Below are 6000 nucleotides of genomic sequence, written 5' to 3' on the forward strand. Positions count from 1 at the left end.
AAATCAATTACTATAACTATGTTTTATCTAAACATATATTCCCTATTTACGTATATATTTCAACTTACCTAGTTTCTCATATTTTTATAAATATATATTCTTTTAAGTTCCAAATTTTTATGACTAAAAATATTTAAAAGATTTTTCATGCTTTTATTATTAGCATAATTATTTATATCCTTCTGTTCATTTTATATTTCTAATCCTAAAAATATTATCTAAAATCTTAGACAACAAAATAAAATAAATAAAATTCACCCTATATCATTTTATGAATAAATCTGAATTAACTAAAGTGGGTTAAACCCAAATACAAAGTTATAACAACCCAAATAACCTAGATTACAGTAGGACTTATCAAAGTTTTTACCTGATTGGGCTAAACTGGCCCAAAATGCTGGCCTGACCAGTGGTCTGCTCCAAAGCCCACCGTCTGGTCTCCTACCCAGTAGCCTCCAAGTGCCAAAATGACGCCGTTTCAAAGCTTTGGAAGGGTCTGTTGATTAGTTGCAAAACGACGTAGTTTTGAGCCCTTGTACCCTAGCTATAAAATCTCATTTTTTTCCCTTTTCTTCATTTTTTCCCTCACATTCTCTCTCTAGCCGTCGGATCTCTCTCTTATTTCTCTAGAAAACTATTCCTTTTCTTTCTCTTCACCTGCGCCGGCTTGGGGACTTCTACCCACCCCGATCGGCGACGGCTAAACCCTTACCTTTCTTTTCTCCAACCTTTGACCAACGGCCAAATACTCTTCCCTCTCTCCTATCGACGACCACAATGTTCCTCCCTTTCTCTCCTCTCTCCTACCGGCGACTACCCCAAAGGCCGGATCTCCCCTTTTTCACTCACTCTTTCTCTAACGCCGGCCACCCAAAAATCGGATCTCCCTCTTTCATTCACTTTCTCTTATAGGCAGCCACCCCAAAGAACGGATCTCCCCTTTTTCACTCACTCTCTCTCTAACGTCGGCCACCTTAAAATGGTTCTCCCTCTTTCACTCACTCTCTCTCTACCGCCGACCCCTCTCTCTATCTATGCTCCTTCAGGCACCGACTTCCGAAAGGCTCCTGATCTCTCTAAACGGAAGCCCAAAAAACCTCAAAAATCTCTTTTCCAATCGACGGCAGGAGCCCTAAGGTTCTTTTCCCAAAATCGACGTCACAAACCCCTCCAAATTGCCCTAAAAGTAAATTGAAAATTCCCTAAAGAAACACAGCCACTTGCTTTCTCTCATTGTGAACTTTTTTGATTGATTTTTTTTTTAATTTTTGTTGAGGATTTGTGGTTATGGCTGCTAGAAGACTTAAGGCTTTTGATTTTGGTTCTCTTTGTGTTTTGTTTTTGGGTTGCTAACGATTCCTAGGAATTTTTTTATTACCCCCTTTATACTTTATTTTTGGCTCTTGTAGGGGTGTCTTCCCACTACTTTGCCAGACAAGAGTTTTTTGCGTCTGGCAGAGAGAAGGTGGTACCTGGCAGGGTGCGTTCGCACCCTGCCAGTCGTACCCTTCTCTCTCTTCTATTTTTTTATTTCATTTTTTTCATTTTCATTTTTTTATTTGTTGTTTATTTTCGTTTATAAAATTTTATTATAAATTTTTTTAATGTCTACAACTATCCCTCTTTGCGCATTTCGAAAATTCGAAATAGTGCAAAGACGTAGACACTGTATTTGACTAAATTTTTTAATTCTCTTTCAAAGTTTTTCTCCTCTTTTTTGTTTTGTTTTTTTTGTTTTGTTTTGTTTTGGTTTTTTTTTTTGTTTTTTGTTGTTTTTTGTTTTTGTTTTTTGTTTTGTTTTTTTTTGTCGTTTAAATGAGACTCCTCAAAGATGAGGCAACGTAACTTTAAAAATCTTGAAACTGATTACTCGAAGGTTTTAAGAGAAAAATGTGCCATGAGGTTTTGAAAATGTACCCGGAGACTTTAGAAAATGTACTCGGAGGCTTTAGAAAATGTACCCAGAGGCTTTATAGAATGTACTTGGAGATTTTGAAAATGTACTCGGAGGTTTTGAAAATATATCCGGAGCTTTTAAGAGAAAAATATTGCTCCTCGAAAACTGAGGCAACGTAACTTTAAGAAAATCTTGAAACTAATTACCTAGAGGCTTTGGAAATATACCCGGAGGTTTAAAGAGAATAATGTGCCCAAAGGTCTTGAGAATGTACCCGGAGGATTTAAGAAATGTGGCTCCTCGAAAACTGAGGCAACGTAACTTTAAAAAATATTGACACTAATTACTTGGAGGATTTAAGAGAATAATGTGCCCAGAGGTCTTCAGAATGTACCCGGAGGATTTAGGAAATATGGCTCCTCAAAAACTGAGGCAACGTAACTTTAAAAAATATTGACATTAATTATTTGAAATATTTCAAAGTAGTTCTCAAATTAATCAAAGCTTGATGTCTTTGCATAGTTTTTTGTGTTGCATGGATTTTTCCTTTCCCAATGCATAAAAATATGTGTGAATGTTGACTATTGCACAGAAAATTTCCAACTTCATTGTTGCATGGTCATGTGCATGCATGCATGATGGCATGAGAAAAGGAAAAATTACCTTTATCTCATCATTTCATTTCAGTGTCTTCATCTATTTGAAAGCTATTCTTCCCATCTTTGCCTACTCTTTTATGATTTTTGTGCAATTGCCAATCACTTCATCACAAAAGAACTTTCTTGCTAGTCTTGTCATATCATTCCCAATTCTTGCAGTTACTTCCCGAAGATGGATATCCCCATGAGATTGTGTATCAATTCAAACTTGATTTCAAAGATTCCATACCTCTTGATCCATGAGAAAAGATTTACAAAAATGCTTGTCTCATCATTTAAAACTTTTGATCTTCATATTACAATAGTAGAAGTTACTTTACAAAAATGAAGACTTCTACTTTCAAAGCATCTTGAATTTTGATGAAATTGCTCCACAAAACCAAATTTTATGACTAAAGGTAATTAAAGTTTGGATCAAAATTGAGTCAATTTGACATTTTTCCAACATGTGATACTTGAATCTCTTGAAAATTGATGATTGCTGTTTGAAATGATTTTGGATGAGCCAAATGATAATTTGGTCTTTCATATGGGTTGGATGGTTTAACACATCAAGGGCTTGGTCATCAATAAAGATTTTTACCATTTTATAAGGGAAAGAAGAAAAGTTGAAGTTTCTTTATCTAAGCTCACAAAGGTATATTGATTTTTGTAAAAAGATTCTTTTCAAATCACAATCAAATTTGACACTTTCTAAACCTCATGATATATGGAAAAATGATAAATGTCAAGACCAGCTATTACAAGCTTAATATTGCAGAAGGCTATTTTGACAAAGATAGGCTCAAAATTCAGTATGGATTTTTTCCAAATGAGATTGAATCTTTAAGGGTGCTTGAGAGTCTTAAACCCTTAAGACGGTGTCCAATGCATTCAACTGTCTTGAAATGGTCTATCTCTAGTGCTTCTTGTTATCACCTTAGTTGGAATCACGAGTGGCTTCATAAATTCCCATCTTCGCTCTAGACTGCCCTTTCGAGTTTTCACCCCAGAGCTTCATCTTTTTCACTCACTTTTTTTTTTGTCTTCGCTCTACACTGCCCTTTCGGGTTTTCACCCTAGAGTTTCATTTTTCACACTTACTGTTTTTTTTTTTTTTATTGATTGTTCCATCATGCACTTGAAAAACTCAAACTTAGTCCAAAATGACTTAAGGGATTCAAGAAGGTAATTTTAACAAAGAAAAGAAGTTAAAGTTTCATCTTTCATGTGATGATATCTTTCTCTAAGATAACTCTTCAATTTAAGTATCCACACGTGATCAAAATGAACTTCTTCAAGCACATAATGTAGGCTATGGTTAAGGGTTCTGAAAAAAAATGGATACAAAGGCCCAAAACATGTATTTAAAGGTGATTAAACCAAGGATCATTCATTACTGCTCTAAGGACTCTTTCAAGACATTTGTCCTTTCTCAAAGCATGCTTTTCCACCATTTTTCTTCTATGCTTTTTTCTTTCTTCCTTTCTTGTTCAATTTTCATTTTCATTTCATCATTCATCATTTTTTTTTGTATTTTTTCAATCTTCATGTTGATGGATTGAGTTCGAAACTTTCAAGACCTCAAATTTGCATTTGCTCCCCATAATATAACAGATGTTCGTTTTTTCCTCAAAATGAATTTTCTATCATCCATGCTTTTGACATAAATTTTTCTTCATAATTGCCCCTCAATGTGGGCGGTTATCCTTGGTTGAGGTGCATTTAGAAACAATGTAACAGGCTTAAAGGGGTAATAAGTGAATAATTTCTCATTTGTGAAGGGAAAATGAAACATGGCCATTTATCCCCTCAACTATGGTTACTTACATTGAAGAGCAATTCTCTAGAAATGAATATTTGAAGATCAAAGGTTGATTTTTCTTCAAATTTTTTTTTTACTTTTTTACTTTTGACACCATTCGAGTATTTCAAGTGCATAATGTCACTATCAACTTTCTCACCATTCACTCACTTTTTTTTTTCTTTTTTTCACTTCACAATTGAAGATTGAATCATCCTTTCCAAAGTGAAAGGATTCATCAAGAATGTTTTCTTTCTTAATCAAGCACTCAAATGAAGGCTCAGGAGACAACTCTTAACAATAAAGGTTCCTTAGAAGCCTTCAAAGATCTAATATCAGAACACTTTCTCATGATCAACTTTTTTAAGAAGTACTTTTGCTAAATGAGAGGGGAAAAAGGGCTATTTTCAAGGTGTCTTGAAGGTATTGGGTAATCTTGTTTTTGGTCATCATGTCCCATAATAAGATCAAGGATGATTTTGAAAGGTTTACATTTGGCATACAGTTGACATAAATTTGAGAGGTTTTGGCATATTTAAGACTTTAGCATAGTCTTGACATTTATTAACCTACCACATTCAGAGTTTTTACAAGAGTGCTTGATTTGCTTGATTTTTAAAGAAAAATTTTGTAAAACAATCAATTATAACATTGGTCATTGCCTAGACAAAGATCATTGTCTTTTGGTATCACATGATAAGGTTAATAAACCTTCAAAACTTTGTTTCCTTTTGAACTCAAGTTCTTAAATATCCTTATTTGAATGGTCTTGGGCTCCAAAGTGTTTGAAGAAATGGTTTGAAAATGTTTGCAAGGACAAGTTTGTTCCAAACAGTAACCATCAATTCTTTCGATATCATGTGCACATTTTATTACCTAAAATCCTTTTTCGTTTATGACCCTTTTTTCTTTCTCTTTTTTTGTTGTTTTTTTAGTATTTTTTTGTTTTTATGATCTTGAAAACATGTTATAAAATCTTTATTGAATCAATTGTATCACATCATAAAACTTCAAAAATTTTCATTCAACAAAAATATTAATGCTTCAATTACAACTCTTAATAAAATCGTACTCATGCCATGCATCTCACTACAAAATAAGAACTCAGAATCATCCATTTTTCCTACAAGTAATTTGCTTGAGACATGAGGCTTTTCAACTTTTGAACAAGAGCCCACTTTATGGCACAACCGATTTCCAATGTTCTATAAGCTCAAGAGTCAAACTGCTATCCTTGATGAGATTTTTAATTTTTTCTTTCAATTGCCTACGTTTCTCTGTTGAGTGTCCAATTGCCCCCATGTGATAGTTACATTTAGCATTAGGGTCATAATTCCTTGTCGATGGGTTTGGAACTGTCTTTATTGGCACCAGACTAAGGTATTGATTCTTAATTAATATAGGCAAAAGTTTTGAGATTGGCATGGGCAATTGGCGAAGGTTGGGTTTTGGCAATGATTGAGGCATAAGTAGAGGTGTGGGTGCTCTTAGATGAAAAATTGGTTGTGGAATTGGTTGATAGGGATACAGGCTATGGGAAATATGATTCTGAGCGAGGTAAGAAAGTTGGTATGCAGAATGAAGATGGTATGGATTGATGCCCTATGGTTGCTCTTCACATGTGATAACTCGTGCCTCCCCTCTCCTTTTCTTTGAGGCAT

The sequence above is a fragment of the Theobroma cacao genome, chromosome 1 (genome assembly GCF_000208745.1).
Source record: "Theobroma cacao cultivar B97-61/B2 chromosome 1, Criollo_cocoa_genome_V2, whole genome shotgun sequence".
Taxonomy (NCBI): Eukaryota; Viridiplantae; Streptophyta; class Magnoliopsida; order Malvales; family Malvaceae; genus Theobroma; species Theobroma cacao.